The sequence below is a fragment of the Notothenia rossii genome (assembly GCF_949606895.1).
Source record: "Notothenia rossii genome assembly, chromosome: 6".
In the NCBI taxonomy this organism is placed as follows: domain Eukaryota; kingdom Metazoa; phylum Chordata; class Actinopteri; order Perciformes; family Nototheniidae; genus Notothenia; species Notothenia rossii.
Window position 1 is genome coordinate 14,613,157 of NC_136909.1, and position 25,128 is coordinate 14,638,284.

General features: G+C 40.0%; 1 protein-coding gene and 1 long non-coding RNA gene across 2 annotated transcripts in view; both read right to left on the reverse strand.

Annotated features, from left to right (window-relative positions):
- The window catches only part of mef2cb (myocyte enhancer factor 2cb), a 70,383-nt gene extending 66,542 nt beyond the window's left edge, over window positions 1–3,841 (reverse strand). The window contains exon 1 of the mRNA XM_079687110.1: window positions 3,580–3,841. The gene's annotated coding sequence lies outside the window, so the exon portion shown is untranslated. The remainder of the gene's footprint in view (window positions 1–3,579) is intronic.
- Window positions 3,842–6,947: 3,106 nt separating this feature from the next.
- The window catches only part of LOC307042312, a 101,421-nt gene continuing 83,240 nt past the window's right edge, over window positions 6,948–25,128 (reverse strand). Inside the window, exons 2-3 of the long non-coding RNA XR_013809072.1 lie at window positions 11,849–11,906; window positions 6,948–7,049 (exon numbers count right to left, since the gene is read on the reverse strand). This is a non-coding gene — a long non-coding RNA (uncharacterized lncRNA). The remainder of the gene's footprint in view (window positions 7,050–11,848; window positions 11,907–25,128) is intronic.

Here is a 25,128-nt window from a genome sequence, read left to right on the forward strand (position 1 = left end):
ATTTTGCCTGTCAAGGTGCATTCAGGGCACCTCCACATTACGCTGCTGTGTAATTAAATGTGCCGCCTGCAGGGGAGCTCTGCATCCTTCCCAGCACAGAACAATCTGGTGTACCACACGGGTTAACTGCAAGTATCCCCCATGCAAACTTTAACCAGTATTTATTTTTACTCAACGTTATTGTTATTCAGGGGATACCATAATAACATTTTCATTTAGAAGAATCATCTACAGATTTAAGCAGATTAATTTTTATTGAAGAGAAATTCCAAATTTCTTATAATTATTCCTTATGCAAACATTTAAATTACTGTTATTTCATTGTTCTTCCTTTTTTAAACCAATCCCTGACTCCCCTCTCCTCATCCTGTGTGTTCTCCAGACTCTAGTGTAATTGTTCCTCCTTTTGAATGGTTGAACACTTAGGCTCTGAACTGCTCCAAAACAGGCACAGTTCTCACATTGTTCTCACCGCCCTTCTCTAATTGTGCCCATAAAGGGGAGATGCCAATGTTAGATTGTATTTATCTCTGTCCAAAGGGGTGTCCTCTGGTGTTTCATGAAGTGATGCAAAAGCTGTGACTGAAACATAACGATAATAATGCAGAAATAAAATAGATCAAAATGTGAAATTTAAAATGGCAATCAGCGCTGTCACAATTTGAGATTTTAAGACCGGAATTAATAGACCACAATAGCAATCATCTCTCTTTCTATATCAATCAAAAATAAAGCAGTTTGTTGACCATTTCCTTTAGAATTATAACAGATAGTTCTCCAAACTTTAGAAATAGTTGTTTTTAAAATAAAACCACCATATTTCCTCAACCAAATCTTAATTTCAGGCTATGTTAGTGTGATCTCAGTGATTTCAGATCATGATTTGGAGTATAGACCTGTGCAGGTCATCTTATGATTACCATTTTACTGGAAATGTGTTAGACTGACAGTAGTCTAACAAATGTGCTGTAATACATACAGATACGGCATTAAAGCCTACAGTCATCATCACTGTTTCCTATTCCCATAGTAACCATTACACAGCAGAATTCCCTCCTGCAGCTGTTGACCTCAGCCAATTCCCTTGACAATTAAAGATCACTCAGCATGGCTATGCAACTTCTCCCACACTCTCTACAAGCAGATGATAGCATCTCAATGTGAGGAAAAGAAAGTGGAGCGGAATATAATGTGTGTCTAAATGAGGGTTTCCCAGCTCTGATGTGTGATAGCGCGTCCTAGCGACCATCGGCGCAGGCCCGTGTTACACGGTGGAGCGCGGCAGACGAGCAGCGGCGTCTAAAGCTCTTTGTGCCTGCAGGATCACCAACTCATTCTTATTCAGACATGATCAGAGGGGAGGCAGGCAACTGAGATTAGCTGCAGATCAAAGGAGCTGCCTCGCGCCAGCACTCGTGTTTTGTAGATTTAGGCGGCCCTGGCGCACAGGCGTTGCATAGTGGCGGCAGAGCGTCATACTGTTTTCTGGCCTCGACAGTGCTCAGGGGGGTAGATGGAAAGATAGTTTTTATACAGGAGGTTGGACTACTGCTGGAAATCTTCCAACATTAAATAATAGGGATAATGGAGGAGAATGAAAAGGAAAAATAAGAGAAAGTCACTATGCCATTACTGTCACACATTAGAGTGAAACTAACTTGTACTTTCATGCCATCCCAATTTAAACTACTTCCATACTGTATGTGTGATACGTCTTGATAATTTGTTTTAAAATGCAATACATCTTTTATTATTAAATACTAACTCAAGAGAATCTGGATAGGTACAGCCCACTAAATAACTATGGAAACGTTTGCCCTAACTTCTGCTATGCTTCTGTCAGCAACTGTTACAGAATAAATAAACAGCAAATTACTCCTACACTGTATCTTAACATTCCTATTCATTTAGCGTACACAAAAACACCAGTGGAAACCTCAATTACAAATATATTTTACTCCAAGTTAAACAGGAAGTAACCACTAATCTTCATGTCTTTAATACATTTAAGCCATTTTCACCATTCATGTTAAGGCCTTGAATAACATTTGATTTAATCTTTATTCACATTTCAGTGAAGATAAACAAACGTTGCTCTGCTTTTCATACTGCACAAAGAACAGTAACAATGAAACTAATAGCAGAGTGTGAAGGTGAAGTGACAGGATGAGGAGAGTTTCAAAGGCAGAGAGGCAACTGCGTAAGAGCGCTCGCCACCCTACAGAGAGGGAAAACAACGCGTTTCCTCAACTCGGCCGACCATCAAAGCCGTGGAATTCAGGGGCAGAAAAACTAATATGTGAAGACTAAGCGGTTCCTGTAAACTGGGTTGAAGTTTTTCAAGTCCTGCCTCTTTGGGTTAATAGCAAGAGGACAAGTAACTTTTCATGAAAAAAGAGACACAAGTGAATGTCCACTTGTATGATATACATTTGTATACATGTTTATTTCCTCTATTTTAGCTTGTTAAGGGTTTTATTTTCATTGCTACCATAGTTAATAGTAGCATATTGTACAGTATCTCAAGTCAGAAATAAAATGTACCGGTACTCGAAATACGAGGATATCAAATTCAGGAACAATATTACTTCTCTTATTTGATCCAAAACCTATGGTGAAATCAAAAGTTGAAGGAAAATGTCCAACGGAGGCTTTCACCACTCATTAAAATCAAACAAAGCCTTTGCTCTAGTATGAAATTCCATTTGGTTGTTTTGGGACAAGTGCCCTACAGTAGAGCCCCTTTCTAATGTCTCCATTCAGTTAGGGATAAACACCTCTTTGTTCTTTTAATATGACAAAAAGTTTACTCCTTTGTTTCAAAAGTTTGCCCAATATGTCTTACTTAAACTCCAAACTGTGAGAAACATATTGCTACTGAAGTGTGTCTTAGCCACTTAGGTAGCTACCTTGAGGGAATGACTCATTTCTAAAGCAAACAGCATGTTAAGGCTATGCTCTTTTCTCTCGCTGATAATTCCAGATTGTGCAATGAGTTCTAAGCAATTACCCTTAAAAGTACCGGTAACATAAACTGACTGTGAAGAATTAGAAGCAGGGAAACAACACAATATAAAGTTCCACTTAAGTGCCTGAAAACATTTGTCTTGCATGAAAGAAATAAAAATGTAGACTTTTAAAACTTAAACACACAGGAGCCTTAATAGGCTATTCCCCAAGTGCTCCACGGAGGTGATTGGCAACAGCTGAGCCCTGACTCCTCCTTCAGCAGATTTAGAGCTTCTCTGGGGGCTTGTTGTCAAGAGCAGGAACAAGTCTAAGTAAATAACAATTAAGAGTATCTTTTTGCTTAGTTCACACTGTTTTTTTTTCCTATTGGATCACATGACAAAGACAGTATTCACTAAATCCAGCAAGGCTATAATGTAACAATTAGGCAACAGTGTAGGATTTTGAAATTGAGCAGCTCACATATCAAAATTAAGGCTTAATCTGTTTAACATGTCACGACCCAACTGTGAATGGTTTGAAATCTTGGCAGAGACAGGTTTTCCACCAGCAGAATCAGATCCAGAGGAGAGGGGAAAAGGAAGGGAATAGTGTGCTGTGAAAACTCACCCGTGCCGTTCCTCTGCTTCCCCAGGAAGTTACACCCCAAAGCACCAGCTAAGGCCCAGCTCAACTCAAACGTTTTAAAAAAGAAAGGAAAACTAAAGAGATAGTTGACCAAAGAAATAAAAAAATATACCAACAAATGTCTTAAAATAAATGTCCTGCATGTGATAAAGCCAGACCAGCTGGCTTTGAATAGAAACCCCGATTTGGGTTGTGTGTTTCCAACGATCTCCGTCTGAACTGAAACCAGGTCCGGTGCTGCCTAACCACCCCCCCACCACCCCTATCCCACTGTCCCAGCTGAATCCACCTGCCCCCATCACTCATGGGTAAATTTAGCCTTCTGAGGGATCAGTGACACCCCCCCCCCCCCCCCACTCCCCTTCCAAGCAAACACACATACACACCCCATATCTTTGTCAGCACTGGCATATATGCCAGGGATTATTGCCCCCCCAAAGAATGCTGCCGCCGTCTTCACAGTGGCAAAAAAAGATCCCCCTCCCCTTTTTACCTCCTTCACATATCCACAACTTGAAACTGTTTAGACGACATTCATCTTTTAAAACAGATCCGCAACAGTGTGTTTCCTTAACCTTTCTGTATACATCTGACAGAAAATGACTGTATTAAATGACCCGGATCTTTAGCCCTTGTAAAACTGTGGATTTCCGTTTAGGAGCTCATTTACAATGTTATTATTTCTGTAATTTGATGACCTTGCAAAACCTATTAAATAAACTTTGCTGTACAAATACCGTTTCACCACTTTTATAACAAGCAACAGTGTAATCTATGTGAATCATAAATAAATTACTCAACAGAAGAGATTAGCCGACATTGATAGCATCTTCTCCAATGTCTAAATACCAGGTGCAATGGTATACACCTATAATTTGGTAATTATAAACTCATTTACCCAAGTTTATCTATGACTAAAATCCGCCTACAGTCTTGTTTTTTCAAAGAACCGCAATGCCCAGGAAATGTCATTTTTCCATTAATACCTGATAAAAATCATACATTTCCATCCAACAGAAAAGTTTTGAGTTTCCTTCTGCTGCTGGCATCCTGACTGTAAGCCATTTCTCCTTCTAAATGATACATTCAGTAGAATTTAAGTATCAACAAGCTTAAAGCGTAATATCTTCTGTGACTGTTTTCACATTAGACTTGTGTGGGGGTGGCACAGGGATAATTGTATTTTTGAGCAAGTATTTTCCAGTCAAGGTTTTATACCTGATGCCAAAATCTAATGCAGATAATGACACTGAATCATACACACAAATGAGTGTTTTATGTATCCCTCTTAAATCAACCGATTCGCGAATGTGGAGAGTGATGAAATAAATGAAAGATGAGTAGATTATAGATTGGAAAATTCCCAGAAAATATCCAAAATAGGGAATCTGCGTCAGAAGAGATAAAAACAGAGGTGTTCCCTTGACGATAGGTAGTCACACTCTTCTGACAGTGAAATATATTTTGTATTGATCCGGTTGTATTGTTTACATGTTTCTGGGCACAGGTAATCAACTCATCTTTTTGTTTTGGGAAATGTCTGTCGCCATGACTACCCGCTATACATTGAAGGATCAGTGTCTGCCCAGTCTGGTATTTGTGATGACCTCATGGACAGGAATTCAGGGATGTCTTTGGGGGTTTGATGGATGTTGGTGGGAGTTAAGTTAATTAGACATCCCAATAGGACAGAGGGATACTTGACTTGATCAAAGCTTAACTATGGTGACGTGATCTGTGTTGTGCCAGCTTGTTGTTCTCGATACAACAGAGAATTAGACACAATCATTTGCATGTACACACATAACCACAGTCTGCTGCTTTCATTTGTATTACCTTGTGTATTTTGACTAAAGACTTCCTCTGAATACACTGCTTTGCCAGTAGGGGCCTGGTGAGAGGGCATTTTTAGCCCTGTCTGCCTTTTAATGGGGCTTGTGGAGGGACTTAAGGGACAGAGGACTAAAGGCTGGCTGTCTTTTTATGACTGTGGCACGGCCAAGAAGGGGAAAAACAGCGAGCCGCATGGCAGTCTGCTGCACACTGTCGACCACAAGAAGCGGCGTGGCAGCAGTACAGTCCGTTAACTTTAAGAGTACATCCTGTCCTAATCAAACGGAGACTGCTCAGTGCAAATACACTCTATTTGATTTAGATGTATAAACTTTGTGTGGCCTATTTATATATGTGTGTGTTCATGAAAGTGTATTGTAATTATCAAATTCACTCATTAGTGCAAATGTGTGTGTTCTTGCGCATATTAGTGTGTGTCCGGAGGGTGAGGCCATGTGTCCGTGCTGTGGCTCACAACACTTCGGGCTACGCCAACAGTTAAACAAAGTGTTATGTCAGCTGAGAGGTGACAGGCGCTCTACAGGAAACGTGGCACGGCATCTCCTCTGAAAACTCCTTTCACTCTCTTTTATTTCCTCTCTTTTTCTGTTGCTTTATCATTAAATCATCAACAGAAAATTAAAGCAATTATTGTAATAAACCCACTGACAAGTTTATGGAACTGGGTGGATTTACGAGTGCTCCTATAAGAACTCCACAGTAGTCCTAGGCAGCCCTACAGACCGACTTAAAGAGAAGGATTTTGAGAATCAATTGTAAAAAAAAATAGAAAACATGCCATATTTGAGTTTTTTAAATTATAATGATGCAGGAAACCATGGTAGAAGTAATGCATTTGTGCGTGTGTAATCCAGAAGGATCATTTCTTCTTGTGCCTACAGTACACTGCATGGCGTGAGCTGACTTCAGCGTGTCTGCCCAGCCCTCTGCTCCACACAAGGTCGCTCTGTGTGTGTTCGGCCTCGGAGAATGAGGGGAGGCCACGGCGCACAATCACCACTAAGCACATACCTTTCTGCCCCACAGCCCCACCAGCCCAGACACAAACCCAGGGGCTGTATGTTTATCAAGCGTCTCAGGGCAAGACTGCTGATTTAGCACCACTGCTCAGGTCCCTTTAACCATCGTTTTCATCGCGAATCACTCTCAATGAAAAGATTTTCGAGCGCTGAGTTTAAATCAGCACTCAAAATCTGATGCTTGGTAAATACCAGCTGAGGCCTTAACTCAACCCGGACCGCAGTAGATTAACGAGGGTTGACCGAACCGGTCCTCTGGAGCTCTATCCTGATGAGCTCTGTTGGTTTTATAAGAGGCCCCCTGTGACAGGATCTGATAAAACACAGCAGGAGGAGGGTTTGAAAGAGAGTTGGAGAGTACAAGAGAGAGAGAGAGAGAGATTGAGAGAGACAAGGACATAGGGAGATTGAGAGAGCCAGAGAGTGAGAGAGCAAGTCCACACCTCAATCCAAAAACAATATTTTGACTGAAACCTTACCCTCTCCATCTGGCTCTTTTGAAGGGTGGATTATGACTGGTGCCATGTCTAACTCTTTATCCCACACTGTTCCTTCTGTAAGTCCACTCTGACATTTTTCCTAAAGGATAGTTGTACAGGAAATAAATGTAAGTCCTGTACCAGGAATTCAGAATGTAAATCACACAAACGTTGCACATGTTTTAATTGAAGATCAAATTAACAGATGCGATAAATTAAATATTTGTAAAATAAATAATGAAATACATTTACTGTGGTACTTTCTGAACTCAGAGATGTGAGTGGCAGTAGAAGCTCTCCTCATTACATTACATTACATTACATTCTGTCATTTGTTAGACACTTTTATCCAAAGCGACTTACATACTCAGTACTGTGGACAATTCCCACAAGAGCAATTTGGGGTGAAGTGTCTTGCCCAGGGACACAACGACATGCTGACTGCAGTGGGACTCAAACTGGCTACCCCCTGAGCCACAGCCTCCCCTCCTTCTCTCCCATACAGTGATTCAAACTATGGCCTAAGGCACCATTTTCAAGGGACGGGCAGTACGTTTGAAACGTCACTACCATATCTGCAATTTAGGCCGAACATCAAAGATATTGGCAAAAGAATAAGAAAAAGACAAGAATAGGATGACTTCTCGATTAGCCACATCTCATAAGCTTTCACAAGTATATTGGACCAAACTCACAACATCAAAATGAAGCACTTGATTAATATTCACGCTTTAAATTGTAATCACTGACGTTAAATACCAAGAAACGATATCAATCAATTAAATCTCAATGCTTTAAACTCTCATGTTCTCCTCATTTTGCCCTTTGAGTGTTCTCACCCCTGAGTAAACCTCCATGGCAGATGTTGTTTAAAAGCCAATAGGAACGGAGACAGTGATGCACTTGTGATGCCATATGAACCCAACTAAACTACATACTGTACCGTATTCAATAATTCTATATTAACTCAGTATATGATCCTGATTTCCAAGCAAGAAATTGCCTATTAGTGCACTTTTCAAAGTAAGGCTATATTTAGGAGCAACACATACTGTAAGGGTTGATCCTAAGCTTGTTGAATTGGCGCATTGCATACTCTACCATAACCATAAATGTTAGTGTAATTAACCATGCAGATCATCTTTGTTTAAGAACATTTCCTTTTCTATTTGTACACGGGTTGTAGGTTATTTAAATGAAAGTAAGATAACAGCATTGCCTGAAAAACAGCAGTATATACTATGAATTAACTGAGAATTGGTGTGTACAATTAACATTATCATGACCATGGTCTGCATAGTATACGTCTCATGGGTGCTGTTGGTCAATGTGGTAAACCTCTATGCTACCCAAAAGAGGAAGTCTGAAATATAAAGAACATTTCATTTTCTTAAATTAATCTATAGTTTTACATTTCACACAGGATGGGGAGTCAAGTGTATGAAGAGTTTACATTGTTTTGTCTGACAGACACACAGCGTTGACAAGCACAGCAACTTTGTAGTTATTGGCAGCCTCTAATGGGAGGGAAATGTGTTCGCTTTATTTCTCATTAGACACCTCACAGGAAATTCACACTTTGATGTTATCCAACCCATTATTTCCGTGCTTTGTTGTAAGTGATGTGTCACTTTGATAGCTCATTTTCAATGTTTATCAAATATACAGTTAGATTACCACCAACATCCAATTCATTTATCACTTTCAACAGCTAAGGTTTTCATTTTGCAAAAAAGTTCTTTGTGGTTTTGCTTCAACTTATGTTTTATGTATTTGGTGTGGAAGAGGAAGTTTTAGTTGACCCTCGGTCCCTTGGCGCTAATTCAAACAAAGAACAAAATGTTGAAAACAATCAACCCAGTCGGAAAAAACTCATATGTTGACTAACATCTCTCTGTACTGTTGCTATTGCATCAATCACAACTGGCTTACTGCCACAAAAACCCTCTCAACAAGTAGCAGACTCTCTGAGGTGAGGTTTTGCAGTAAAAACAGGAACCATGGTGGCTTGGAACTGTTCTGGGTCAAACTGTCCCTCTTCCTCACTTCGGTGAAACTACCTTGCTAATTAGCCAGCCGTCCGTGTCCGAAATTGCATCTTCTCTCTTCCTGCCCAGCTGCAACCACACTTTATGACTCAAATGTGTTTTTCTCCATAAACGCTAACAACAATCACCATTTTCTTTTGTACTAGCCAACTGAGGAAATTAAAATGTTCTGGCCTCCTCTTATTCTATGTCATTGGTTTTAAATATGACGTGCCCTTTTATTGACAGACACACATTGTTGTAAAATTAAATGTGAAATAAACTTTGTATGGTACTTCTAGTTTTAATTTCCAAATGTCACATTGGAATATTTGAATGTTGTTAAGAGAAAAAGGAGGCATAATAAATGTCTATCCTTGTCTGTAATATTCTTAGTAATATACATTTAGGAAATCTATTGTCAGCAGTCCTATTGTGTACGTTCTTGACTGCTGAGGTAAATCCATACGTGGCTACACCCTTTGAGATTATGATGACAAAGGAGTGTAACACTCATTCATGTTAAATGTATGACATGAATACAGTAAAAAAGCCACAGCCTGCAGCTCACAGCAGACCAAAGCCAGAGGGAATACAGTGCTTCGTGCCCAGGGAAAAAACAAAGTCTCAGGCCAGAGGTTTAGGGTGGTGCCTGGCTCTTCTGTCAACTGCATTTAACATGACAGAACACAACTCTGACTCAGACCACATAGATAGAAAACTTCGGACTATGTCAGGGGAAAAAGTGATATGTCATTTGTTTCATTGTGGCATATTCTGTATGGCTGCCACGCATGCAAAGAAAAGAAAGTTGGAACTTGTTTAAAAATACTGTAAGGATTACAGTGCATACACAGATTTATAAGAATGGGGTACGATTTTTTTGGGATTATTGTTGTGTTGATCTATTTGCACAAAAGAGGATACATGCATACTATCTGCACACAGACAAAGACTTTACATGAACATCTTGATTGTTTGATAAATATATATAATATGTATTGAATTGATTATTAAATGACATATGTTTCATATTGATGCTAGATATATAATTATAATAAATATGACAATAGATATTCTAAGTTTGTTTTAAAATAAAGTAATAATTTAAGAGGAAAGAACTTTATTTGAAGGGCATCATTAGATAAGATCTAGAGGGACCTCCCTGTGTCAGGACATGTCTTCCCTCTGCTGTTGCATCCCATCTTCGTCGGATCTATATTTATATTTATGATTTATATTTCAGAGCACTGTGTGGTATTTCTTAAATTAGCGTCTGCATTAAAAGGTGTCTTGTTTCTTCCATTAGATGCTGTCATGGTGGCAGTGCTCTAATCTATCTGATGTAAATCCTCTCTGCTTTGTGCTGGCTCTGAGTAAGGAACTCCGCAGGGCTCATACACATGCCCGCCAGCCGCATCACACACACATTCACACATCCTGATAAAAGCACGGAGGCAAAGACACACATACAGTAAAGCAAACCAACACACACGGCGAGTACAAGCTCACGCATACACACAGAATATACACTGACAATGTATGCACAGCTTCACACATAAAGACTTGTCATCCACCTGTCAGGAGCAGTAATCATTTCAAAGTGTTTCTCTCTGTGGCCTCGGCTACACGCCCTCCATGTTGAACACTGGAGAATAATCATTTAAATGTCTCCCAATCAGCCCTTTGCCATCTTCAATTACACCTTTCCAACCTTACATTTGTATAATTTTCTAATCTAGCCGAGGCGTGGGGCTGTCAAATGTGCCAGAGAAAGCAGCAAAGCACCGCCAAAGACTGACAGATGGATCCACCAAGATGGAGAGGCATGTCTCTGGATCTTCCATATGCCCTGGCACTGCTGGTGGATTATGGTCACATCCGGGTGGATTTTCCCTATCATTATTAGAAGTACGAGCAACCGTTTTTCCTTTTGGCAACCATGTATTTTTTTATACAATAAAAGCAAAGCAGGAATATAAGCTGGCTACAAGGCTCAAGATGAAAAAATAACCTGTTAACAATTGGCACAAAGAGAACACAATTGGGAAATGGTATCTTATAGGTGGTTTAGCTTTACACATGTCGACGTTTTATACAGTGATTATTTGTGCTTGCAGAATCTCAGATTCTACTCAGTATTGATTTCCTGCCATTCCAGAGGTCCAGAAATGAGTGCCTTTGTGCCTTTGTGTAGAGTTACTGAAGGGTAAAAGCATTTTTGAAAGGGCAGCTTCTGGTTGAGCTTAGTTTCTGGTAGTGCCATTCTGAGTAGATAGATGTGGAGTGCTGTATAACCAGGAGTTGTCACCGATTACAGTCTTTTAGGCTAAAGTGCCCAACTGCCCACTACTCTACTAACTCAAAAAAAATAACCTAAAAGGACAGTGAATGGGGAAGGGCACCCTCTGCTTTTTTAGTTTTCTTTTTTTTCAGGACTGAAAATACTGCTTTACTAGAAACTTTTAGGCACATTTGCTGTATTTCACTTTTAAAAGCATTTCAATTTTGAAAATCTTTATGTGTAATTGTTTTATATTCATATCAAATAGATAGAAGAAAAGTCTATAATGACTTAGTTAACAGTACAAAGCAACACTTTCAAAAGCCTCGATAGGATGAATGAAAATGTAATCAGTTAGATGGCCTGGCCAAGGTAAATAACATTAGAAATGCTTCTCCGAGCACGGAAATAAGATATCAGTGGCAATAACTTCCAAAGTCATTTTCAAAGACTGGTCCAACACACGCAGACATACAGAGACTGATATATAAAACCAATGCTTTGATTCCTCTGGCAAAGTAAAGGAGTTTAGCTTGTGGTTTTTGACTCATTGGAATAATAACACATTTAAAAATCTCACTCAAGTACCTGATCCAATCCATCAGACTGAGCCGGAGCCAAGGCCAGCACATCAGGACTCTTTCCCCTAGAAAGAGTCAAGGGAGAAATATGCAAAAGATTAGAATAGGACAAGGCAACGCTTTCAATGAAACCCAAAATTGTAATATAATAAATATACATCTTCATATTTGCATTTTAATGCATGTGTAATGATATAATATGTATGCAGTAAGCCTCCATCGAGCGTTTTGAAAGCGGGCTGTAACGATGTACGACTACATTGGTGCGTTGCGCTGAATGAAAAACAAATCTATTTTGGTTTGTTCTAAGCAGTCACAGGTTCACTTCTGCCGTTGTTTCAAATTTTTCAGGCTCTTGTATCAGGATCAACAACGGATGAAGGCCATGGCTGGTTGTATTATTATGACAGAATTAATGAATTCAGTACTCACTACTAAAATACCACAGACAGGCGGGAGAAGGAAGTGAACTATAGTGCTGTATCCAGATGTGTCAAAACGTTTACCAGATAAACACCTTGGTGATAAGCTGTAAGCAAAAACTAACCTGAATGATACACCTATTGTGTAAACTGTCATCTACATTCAACTGTCCTCTCAAACATGTCACAATAACTAAGGGTGAGTAGTTGTTAATATTTATCATTTTCAATGTTAAAATATTGTTTTGCAACTGCTCTTTCATTACTACAGAGTGGGACTTTTTTTAAGGATACTCCCGAGTTGGCTGATTTGCCCTCAATAGTAAACATCACAGAGCCAGCAATTGACAACTTAGAATTAATATCTGCATCTTGCAAACATGTTTATTTGTTCTCTTCTATTCAGAGTCAATGCATCCTTTTGTAAGTGGAGGACATCCACTGATATTCCTACGCCTTTCATTTCTCCCTCTGAACTCCATTTCCTGCAGAGTTTGATTGAATTCCAAGGAGCAGGTTTGGCTGCAGCTTTGCTACACAGATGTGACAATTTAATAGTGTGGTCTCCTCATCAGAACATAGTCTTTCTTTTGTAAGCATCTGTTTGGTCCCATGTTGTATTTAGTGTCAGTCACCACTTCTCCCAGGCAGTTTCATATTGCTGAGTGACGAGTACAAATTCGCCAGGGTGCGTGTGTTGGTCAAAAAGTAACCAAAACAGCCGAGGATATTATTTTTACATCTGGCTTATAATAAAAGGCCGATAAGGAATTAAAATATGGGGAAATATGTTTCAACAGCTTTTCAAAATGCATCTACAGTATGGCTGACAAAGGACAGACGGAGAAAAACAAACAGTGCCTCGGGCAAGTTTTCACAAATCTTTATTGATCTCATCCTCGTCTACACTAACATGCTTCCTCACAGTTCTCCTTCCCTCAGATTCTCTACACATGCAGGATTTGCTTAGCTGATAAATAATGCTTCCTGTCATAAGCCTTCCGTGTTAAACAGCTCTCTGTTTAAGGACAAGTGCAGCCGATTTTCCCAACTGGACTTCTGACAGGCTCCAACACAAACAGAAATGCAACACCTCTGCATCAGATTCCTCACTACGGCTGAAGAAAGAAGGGAGAGGGTTGGGGAGAGGAGTTAGGAAACAGACATAGTGTGGGCATTAATGCATATACAGTGTATAAATAAACTCATATAAGAAGATGCTGTTACCTGTCTTTTCAGAGAGCACCAGGATCAGTGCACTGATGAACATGTTGTTCTCACACGGGTCAGAACACCATATGATTGGAGTCATATATCAACAATATGTTCACTCTCCTGCGAGTATCAAAACTAAAGCAGGCTCTCTTTTTAAGAAGCAAAGTAAGTTGACACAAATCACATATTATAATCTTTATGTTTAAAGACAGCTGTTCTTAATCCTTGATTGAAAGTAGGAAGTAAATGAACCATGAACATGAGCACACAGAAATGTGAAGTAATCCAATGGAGCTGTTTCATGTGTTAAGGCGTAGCGAGACACTTTTATGCTTTTCCAATAATGTAAAATGACACTGAAACAGCAACACCAATGTTTAACACTGACATGTGGAGGCAGAATATTGTCCTTACATGAATTTTACATTGCAGGGTAGTCATAGTGACTCATCGAGCTCAATCTCCTGCTGTTTAGCAAGAAACCTGTCAAATGGAAATGGAAAGTGTTTTTATATCTATTTTTTTTTTTGTATATTGTTGTATTTTCTTTCAAATCTAAAAAGTTGAATGTTTCCGCAATGTGTCAAGATTTAAAAAATATATGTCTTAAAATGGCAGATTTGCGGAAAAAGGGAAGAGCAGCATTCAACACAACTTTTCAATTTTTTGGAACTGGAACTGTATCTTGGTTGTGGGAATTAACTGAAAAAGAAATTCAGGAAAAATAATTGTTTGTTTTTTTGTGAATGTTGAGATGGTTACTTACTCCATGCCTTATAAAAAAAAATAAAAAAAGTAGCCTTTGTGCTGAATGGGGTTATTACCATAGGGTTATTAGAGCACCGTGTGATTAGTGTTCTTACTTCTTTTCCTTTTTTTATATCGAGATGCATGTATTGGAATATCTATAAGTAAGAACATTACAACTCTAGTTGAAATACTCATACTAAATGTGCGTATTAAATGTTTACCATACAGTGAATACAAAGAGTGCCGCGTGTACCAGCATCAAATTGCCTGTATAAAAGCAATATCACAAAACAGTCTGCAATAACAAGCGCGCAAACAAATTACCATTCTGCACGGATTCTAAAAGCTGAAAGAGCAAAAAAAAGGCAGGGCGGAAATTGTCTGCTGGTAATTGTCTCAAGGAAACTTCCTTCTTGAGCTGAAAAGCAAGGGTTTGGACCTTGGACGCTGCAGCTGATAAGGCTTTGTGTGGACTGAGTTATTTTTTTGGGGGGAGTAGTGCAAGCCGACTAAGAGACTTTATTGATTCAAATTAATTAATCCACTTATAGAGGAAGGGGATTCTTGAGCTCTGGAGCGACTTAAATAGTCCACACAAATTAAACTGTAAATTTGTTGCCTTTAATGATATTCCCAAGTAATTGAATTGCACGAATGCTTTAAAATATGTGCAAAAACCGTGTGTTTTAGCAATGGATAACCCAAATAAATGTGATATTAATTAATTTCTGATACGGTTCAAGCCTATTTAGTGTGATTGTAATTACCATCTCTGCGGTGAAGTAAAAACATGTGGGTTTAGTGAGGAAGAGCAGATAAAGCTAATACAAATTAATGTTTCAGATGTTAGTAAATAATATATGGAAACAAGTATGTGAAAAGAGGGTTACTTATGCATATATCACTGAAGAATAATTTCAATTTATATAATAACCATTATTAATGCAACATTCCAAGAAGTTTTTTAAATGAATAAACTGCTGAAACACCAAATCAGTATTTTAGAGTGTGTTACCTTTTATTTAAACTTTGTCTGTAGAGAATTCGGTCGTGCAGTAGACTCGTATGTGTCCCATATTGCTCTTGTCCCTTCCCCCCCCCCAACACTATGTGACAGCCGTACCACAGCATCCTTAGCTAATCCCAACAGGGAAAGCATAGATTAGACATTTTGTACCTGCACAGTTAATTTTACATGCACTCCGTGACAACTGCCACTACCCATGCCAAAAAAACGAATTGAAAGAAGACAAAGTGAAAAAGATAGACAGGGTAGAAAAATAAGTAGGACATAATTATCCCTTTCTAATTGACTAAGTGAACTTGGTGGGATAATTGATGCAGTGTTGTTCTTTGCACATCTGTTTTCAGTGACACATGCCACTATACGTATATGTGTCTGTGTATGCGTCAGTGTATGCATTTGTGTGGATGTGTGGAGGATTGGAATGCTTCTGGCTTCACACAGGTGAAAGTGCCTTCACACCTTTGCTGCGGATGTTATTATCACATAGGAAAAAAAACTCACACACACAAACTAGACGCACAGAGCAGTGACACACACTCTTCAGTTCTAAACATCAATCCAACCAGTGGGGTTAAATATATATACAGTATACAGTCTGCATTGTATATTGTGCAACTTTCCCTATACTGTTCAGTAACTTCTTATAAAAAAAATACCTGAAGTATGCATTTAAAGGCCACTGAAACATATTATTTGTTTGCCTTAAAATTGCACATATTCTCATTTAAAGTTCGTAATGTTTTATCAAATAGAAATCTAACTCTTAGAACAATCACAACAACAACAAAATCACTAGGTTTTTCTAATCTGGGCAGTCATTCTTTTCTGGGCGGGCAGGGAAGGTAGTCTTTTGATGCAGCTGACACCTCCTCAAACAGGACTTTAATGTTTCCAGTGCCCAAAAAAAAAGGCATTTTGCATATCTACAGTGTATCCATCATGAGCACTAGAACGATTTGATATAATCTTTGCTGAGATGTTAAAGTTTTCCTTGGAGATGCTGTGTCTAACCTATTCTCGCCAGCAGCACTGATTCACAGTTCACGGTATGACATCGCAACAGATGCAACAGGATGACCTCCTCTAGTCAAAAAGCTTAATCCGCCCTCTTTTAAAAAGGACCCTATGGTGAGGGCTAATGGACTGCAACTCCTCTCAGCTCCCTAGTGAGTTGAAGAGGATTTTTCTGATTGAAAACTTCCTGGAGGTGTCTTGCTTGGTTTGTGTAATGTTGTAATTACTGCTGGGGGTCTCCTCCCGCTCTGTTTGCAGGGGGGCTGAGCAGCGGTTGCTGGCGCTCCAGGGTTCTCCCTCAGTTCAGCACACTTAGGCCCGTCTAATTAGAGTCTCTGCCACGTCTCCGTACTGCTGTCTCCATGCGCAGCTGGGTACAACCCCAAAATCAAGCTGTGGCGCACAAACGCTCACCGACCCGTTCTGCAAGCAACAACAGGCGACACTCCAAACGCAATGTGAACATTAGCTCCTTCCCTCTCTCATTCATCCCCTCCCATCTCCTCTTCATCCACCACCACCACCACCTCAGTCCTCTTTCCTCCATCCTTCCCTCTTCCCTAGCTTTGTTCTCCTTACCATGCTCAGGCACAGCAGCTACAAAGAGCCCCACATAGGAAGATGAGAGGGAGCAGGGAGTGAAGAGAGTTCAGATGCAGCAGCGCACGATTGTGTGCTCGTACGTGTGTTTGTGTTTCCGTGTGTGTGAAAGTCTGAGAGTGTGAGGCGGCAGGAGATCGCCAGGGTAGTGAGAGTCGGTAGTACACCCGGAGGCGCTGGGAAAGAACAGAGAGAACACTTGCCCCCCCCTTCAAGAGCAGTTGTTCAACCCCCCCGAGGCGAGGTGATGCAGGGATGGGGGAGCAGCGCAGGGCGGAGAGGTGGCAGGCAAAGCTACACTCGTCTGCTTTTCTCTTTCACCTGTTCACCTTTACAGTCTCTTCAAACTCTCCCCCACCCGTTACTTATACCCATTGGGTTCATGGAGACTGGTGGTGTAGGTTTTTTTCTTTCTTTCACTTCTGCTTGTCTCAGATAAAGTTGAGAAAACACCAGCTGCTTGTATACTTGCGAATCTATAAGATACAAACAGATGTGCTAATCTCTTGTTCAGGTGAAATTCCCATGGATGTGTGAGCGCTATTGTTTAGTTAGTGCACTGAAGATTAACACTTAACATGCCTGTAAGTACTCTCCGCCAACATACAAACACACTTACAGTATATTGTGCCCATCTGCTATTCAACGACTGAAGTATTTAATCATACTTGGTGGCTTTTGATGGCAAAATAGGTTTGAAAACCTCACTGAGCCCAGAGAGAGAAGGAGGTCGTTCGACTCTAAGGCTCCGTGTTCATTATGCATACTGCTTGTATGTTTCCATGTATGGATGCATGCGTTTGTGAGCAAGTGCGTCTAATGAGGCTGTGTTTGCCTCGATCAAGAGGGAGGGATGCATAAACACGGATGGGAACATCGGCGTTTGAGTCACAAACAGTGAAGGATGAAACAGTGTGCAACATAGACCATGATGCACCCTCTGGGACTCCTTCACACACACACACACACACACACACACACACACACACACACACACACACACACACACACACACACACACACACACACACACACACACACACACACACACACACACACACACACACACACACACACACACACACACACACACACACACACACACACACACACACACACACACACACACACTTTTTGCACTAAAACACATATAGACTGTGCATTCTAGCATCTTAATCAATTGAGAGAACAACACAAACCAAAGAGTGGCCATGTTTTGAAGAAGCCCTTGTTTTGATCATTTATGAATGCGTATATATTCTTTTTTCTATCCCATACCAACGAAAGAGACTGGGGAGATAGTTTTACTCCCAAACACACAATCCTGCACCTGGAGAATCGAGGGAAGTGACCAGCAACCAAGTCCACTCTCAGTTCTGCTATGGCTTTTTTTCATGTCTTACTCCTTCGTCTTTCGTGTTAGAGAACACACACCTGCAGCCAGCCTCTAACCGCGCTCCATGCTTCGCTGATCTCCTGAGTCTCTCTGATTTACAGCTTTATTTCTGGTGAGTAGCCAAAGAACTCTGACTGCCCGGTAACTTGACACTGTGCACCATTTATTAGACCCCCTTGCCTACACCATATACCATACTAAAAGGGAAGAAACAAATAACTAGTGTGTCACAGCTGGATTTTCAGTTTGAAAGACTAACTCTGTGAATGTGTGGTTTGAATGACAGAAATTCTGAGGAATATCACACTTTAAAACTGTTCAAATATGTCAACAGCTGAGTTGTAAATCTAAATGTTGTCCAGTAGCTTATTTAACTGGTGTGTTGTCTTCATTTTGATAAGGGGTGTTGTAGTTAGGGGAATAGAGGAGGAAAATATATATGCTCCGTTGTTATTATCAGCAATAATCTTAATGTTATTAGCTTTTAGTAAACCTTTACTCTTTCAGCTTAATGAACAGTTTGGCCTCAATTATTACTGTGAAATAATATTGGAGCCTCTTGAGGGTCCTTCCCACTTATAGTTTAGTCCATTCCTGCAAGGTCAGACAAATCAAACATGTTTGCTTAGTGTGCTTTTAGTATTTTAGTATTAGCATGTTTATGAGCCTAGCAAGCTAGCATATCTATAGTTAGCCTGTATCATCCCCCCCCCACCTCAGGTTACCAAGGATGTGTGACAAGCTAAGCTCATAAAGTAGTGACTAATATATATATATACACATCGAAAGGATATTTAAATCCAATTTAAGAGTGAAAAACAACTTGCTACCACAACAGAATGTGTGGTAGTGTTATTATGTGGTTATGAAACAAAATATTATGGAAAATATTGTAATAGTCAGAGGTTTCCCCCCGCTTTATATTATTAAAATCAGATGTTGAATATTATAATCATCAACAATTAAAATGTTAATTAGAATAAATGTACTGTTCTTGTAACAGCTAAATGTTTGGCATTTATGAATTTTATGTTGATCGTTACCTCACTACAGCAATGGTTAACTTTCATGTTTTGTGTTGCTCATATTTGAATATAAAACTTTCAGATTAAACAAAAGATGAAAGCAAATAATGTATTTTGTCCCACCACAGCTCCCACTCTTCTCCATCGTGATTTTACCAGTAGTTTAACACTGTCATCACCCTGTCAAGTGAGCAGCTCCTAAATCTAAGCGTGTCTTTCTTTTTCCCTCCACGGTGTAGGCCATGCGGACTGAGTTGTCATCAGTTTAGTTCTCGCCTTTGTTTTTACACGTCTCCAGGGATCACATGCTTCTTGAGCAGACATTTACATTTACTCTTTAGACACTGTTTCTTTCCTTTTGAACTTGTTTCCTGGCAGGTTGACCTGTCGGGAGGAAGCCCACGGAGCCTCACAGCCAGTTGAGCTGCGTTCAAAAGCTGTTGGAACTGTGTTCAAAAATGCCTCTTCTGGTTTCAGCCTCTAGGGAGCACAAAATACTCTAGAGAGCAGCTTTTCTGTCTACGCTAAACTTGAGAGTATAAAATAATAATAATAATAATAATAATAAGGAAATTAAATAAAAAGCAAACAATGCATTTGGGAAGTGTGTGCAAAATGAGCAAACAAATGATGTCAATAAAATCATGAATCTTAATTATGACTTCACAAGTGCTTTTTAATTTGACAAATATTACCATCCTTTCCCCCTTGAAGCCTCGTTGAGCACTGGGGAAAGCGCTATATAAATATCATGTGTCATTATTATTATTACTACCTGGGTTTTAACGAGAATGTGTGTTTTGTCTGCTTTTAGCGAGTTGCCTGCTTTCTTTTTTATTACATTACATGTTAGACGCTTTTATCCAAACTGACTTACATACTCAATACTGTGGGCAATCCCCACAGGAGCAATTTGGGGTGAAGTGTCTTGCCCAGGGACACAACGACATGCTGACTGCAGTGGGGTTTGAACCTGTGACCCCCTGATCCGAACACCTACGCACAACCCACTACACCACACACCAATATTAAATGAGAGAAGTCTAACACAAATCACATCTGATGAAGTCCTTGATAGACAATAAGGTGAGGACATTCTGTTGCAACAAGTCTGATATGTGAAACTTAAGCAGACACTGATGTAAGTGCCGAGTTTCTCAAGGCTGGAGAAATACAAATCAGTCATGGTTTGTGAAAGAGGGAGTATCTCTATTGCCTTGTCCTCAAAAGCAAAGATAATTGCAGGCAGGCAATCGTGTGAGGGTAATCTTGAAAAGGAAAGAGATGTAGGAACAGTATTTAGAGTGCGGCACATGTGTATGCAGCCACATAAGCACATGTGAAAAAACACATACAAACACATTTTAAATTGACAACCAGCGAAACCAAGCAATGAAATGAATGCTATATGTTTGAGTGTGTGTGTGTGTGTGTGTGTGTGTGTGTGTGTGTGTGTGTGTGTGTGTGTGTGTGTGTGTGTGTGTGTGTGTGTGTGTGTGTGTGTGTGTGTGTGTGTGTGTGTGTGTGTGTGTGTGTGTGTGTGTGTGTGTGTGTGTGTGTGTGTGTGTGTGTCTGAAAAAGAGAGGGAGAGAGAGAGAGAGACAGAAAGTTAAAGTGAAGAAGACAAGCAGACAAAGAGAGATCTGCATGGCCTCCCATCTCAAGGAGGGAGAGTGATACAACTGAGAAAGCAAGAGGACGTGGGAGGCGAGCGGGTGGGTGAGGGGTGAAGGGAGCCCATCTAAACTCATTTTGAAAATCGGAACTTCTTTTCTAAAGTCAGCATTTCAAATCAGAGCGTGTCCCCTCTCATTTAATGCATCATTTTGCGAAGTGATAAATTTGTGAATTAGACATACATCCTTTTTGCTTTTAAGATACTGGGCCTCATAAGGGAGGGAGCAGTGTGGAGGATTTAAGAGCGTTTCGCCGTGTCAAACATTAAAACCCACAGGGAGAGCATCAGCACAATTAGACTGGGGTGAAGGGAAGAGAGAAAAAAACCCACAGACAAAATCAGGATCTTAAGAGCAGCGGCGTTATTCGTCTGTACAGTAACGTGGTTATCTGTCGCGGGTGATCCTTTTAAACGCTTCGTTTGCAGGGATAAAAGCAGAGCGGAGGAAATAAACTTAGTTCTGCCTCCAATCTGCAAATCCTTGGTGGTCATGGAAGATGATCCCAATTTGCTTCTGAGCAGCACTGTCAGATCTCACAATAATAAATAATTTAAGACTTTAAGCAGCAATTATGCTCGATAAATGTGGAAAGCCTGTAGACCACTGCTTGCCGTAGCCAGACGATGCTGAGGCTCCTACAAAAATACACCAGTCGCTACTTATGTCATAGCCAATTAATCATGAAGAGAGGTTAATGAGAAATACTTGATTTAATTGCAGGTGAATTCCCAGAACCTACTAAAGGTCTTTGGTTTTATATAACATAAGGTCTTTAACAGTTTAAAATATTATTACCAACAATTTAAATACGAATTTGATTAGGTCCATCCAGTTCTGTTTGGGTCCATGGGACGTCTCCAAAAGTTAAACAAAATATATCAGATTTAAAGGTTTTCTTATTGTATGATAAATGCTTTTTAACATGATTTTGAATAGCACCTTGAACTACACCTGAATAATGTATTGATTAATATTGAAGAACAATTATCTAAAGTAAACAATGAGGGAAACCGAGGTGAACCAAACGCAAAAATAAAAAAAGTTGCGATTTCAACAATACTGTTGAAGGATGTATTTGCTTTAATTTGTATGGATTGACTGCGTCATAATCACACTAATGTCAGATCAGTGACAAGTCAAGTCCACAAATCTATCACCTCATAGTTGTTAAATCAAGGCTAGGCTGAAATGTAAATAACAATGCCTGTCTATTTACTTTAAATGAATTAATTATGCAACGATTAATAATAAAAAGCCTACATGCAGGGGCATTATAAAAAAACTTTTGAATGCTTACAAAGACTTCCCGAACCGTGAAACATCTAACTTCAGATCATTACACTCCCAGCTTGGATTGTAACCAATAAAACCAATCAGTTCAGTAGCCAAGTAAACAATAAGTGCAATCTGAGCCAAGGCGTACAGGGAGATGGGCTGTCTGGTTTCGCTCTGTGCTTAGATTTGATTTCTCTCTCTGTGGTTTGGTCTCTCATGAGCTGTCTGTCTATTCCATAGCCCCATCTCGCCTCTTGTATCTGCTAAAAGTGTGCAAAATCATCAAGTCTCCTGGAGCTTTCTACAGCTGCTTAGGTGAGACACTAAATGTAGAACAATAATTACACAATTGAACAATAAAGGAAGGAAATTACTCTCTATTGCTTAACATGTTTGTTCTTTTTCACAATATAATGTCATTCGATTAATCTTTTTTAGAAACCTAGGTTTGAAGTAAACCTTCCCCCAAATCATCATTAGTTCCTTTTCATGGAAGGAAATAGCGCCAACACAGCATTTACATTTATTACTGACTGGGAGCATTTAATTCCAGGATGTGAGTTGTGAGGTCTGTTACACAGCATGCTCATTTTCATTTTTAGGCTGGCAAAAGCTGCAGAGGGAAACAAAGCCAGGGAGCACTAGAAAATGAGACAGAGATATTTACAGAGAAAGAGAGGCCATAACGTTTTAGATTTTGGCACAGGCCGCTATTTACCTAGAAGAGTCAATGTGTCCATTTGGGCTAGATATTTTGGTGGCCACTGGAATCCGGTTAGTGAATACCTGCATTGAGCCACTGGGGCAGAGGCAACGCTGCGAGACCACGGACAGGCAGGAGCCACTGGTCACCACAGTTTGAACACGGTGCCCTCGTGTTGTTTGCTCCTGTGCCGCCTCCTCTCCTGTATGGCCAGCACTGTGTTTGCTCATGCGTGGATATGAAATAGCAGCAAATATGATGTGATGTGTGGAAATGAGTGCCACCTTGCAGGAACCAAGGTGCATGTTTATTTTACTTTATGAAGTTTTTTTAATGTGTCTATGTTTGTCTAACTCCTGACAATCCTGGTAGAAATATGAGTAAAGACGTGTGTCCATACATTATTTATCACAGAAATGTGTAGTGGCTGTATTTCCTCTGATTTGATTTTGATGAATTTTCTGTTCATATCCTGCTAAAGTAGTGTGTAAACAGTCTGGATGTATTCCTTGGGCCAAACGATAGCACATATAATGGTTTATGCTTTTAGCTTTTTTTTCAGATTTAAATGGTATTTAATATTTCACTTTCAACCAAACCAAAACCGGCCAAATTGCAGAAAAATATAATGAATGCAAATAAATAACATACCGTATGTCTTGAGTGAAAGTTCACCGTCACTAAAGACAGCTTCAATGTTTTTTTCCCACGAACATAAGGCTTTTGTTTGATTCCATTGTTTAAACAAATCATCCAGTAGTTTAATTTGAACCAACTCTGTTATTTCAGTGCACAGAAAGCATCAAATACAGTCATTGTTGCCAGACAACAATGACTACATCAGCTGCAGAAGATGCACCAGTATCTTGCACTGACACAAACGAGCATGGAGCCTGAGTATTCCTGGAATACTATGGCTGTGGCCACAGGGGTATGAAGAGAGCTGAGAGGAGAGGACTAGAGTGTAAGGGTTCGAAAGAGAGATGAGGGAAAAAGAGAGAATTCCCAAAGACCTAATTCCCCTCTGTTCTCTTTTCCAGGCCAACATGGCTTTTGCTTTCACTATCGTTAGTAATGCTGGAATCTTACAGTGAAAAGTAGAGAAATGAAACGGCATTATACGAAATGGCATTCTGACACTACGCGCTGTCGACAGAATCTTTTAAAGTTAACAGGCCGTATAATTCATCCACTAAAATATTAGCCCTGTTTCCACAGGCTGGGGTTAGTCATGGAGAGCTGGAAGGGCTGTTTGCTGTCTTGTGTTGTGGTGGGGGCTGAAATAAGCTTATTATCAAATTTCACTCTCAAAACTGCCCCAATTCTTGGATGCATGAAATGCCCTGTCTCTTCTGTGAGGGCGGCTGGTAATGCTGAGTGGCAGGTACTCCAGAACAGCGCCAGAGTCCAGCCTGTCGCCAAGGTGATGACGTTATGGCAACCAGCTGTCAAAAGGCTGGATAACCGCCGTCGTCGACAAAGACGCTCACCAGAACCAGATGCTGCTAGCATTACCACCAATTAGGAGTCAGGAGCTGGGTGCCTGTCGGAGGAGAAGGCCAACAGAGAACGGAGGAACAACACCATCACTGTCAGACACACAGCTTCGACCATTGAGGGACAACAGAGCTGCGGTATGAGGAAAATTCTGAGGAAAGAAAGTGAGAACAATCGAATGTAAGAGAGAGATTTCATTCCAGTGAAAGTTGCTTGTGGTCACTAATCAGGGAACTTTGTACATTTTCATAAATGAAACTTAAAAAAAGGGGAATACATTAAAAAGAAAAAGCAGAATCTGCCACATAGGCTTGCTGACGTTTGCAACTTGGATTTATTTTCCCGATACACACAAAACTTAGGTTGCTCCCTTCCTTTTTTCTGACATTTAACAGTCGATACACAGATAGAGGAAAAATAATCATACTACCTGACTCATCATTGCTATCAACAGTGTGGTGTTAGGAGAACATTAAAGTAATGAGAGGGAACAACAGGAAGAGACTTGCAGTCTGGCTTTTGCACAGCATCGTTACAACAGCATAAATGCCCTCTGAACATGAAGAGCTCTGTTGTGTAGTCAAGCATGTTCTGAATGGAGAGTAATTTCATGTCCTTGTGTAAAAGTATACCCTATTGTTTGAGAATTAAGCACAGCATATAGGCCTGTAATTATACCTCCAC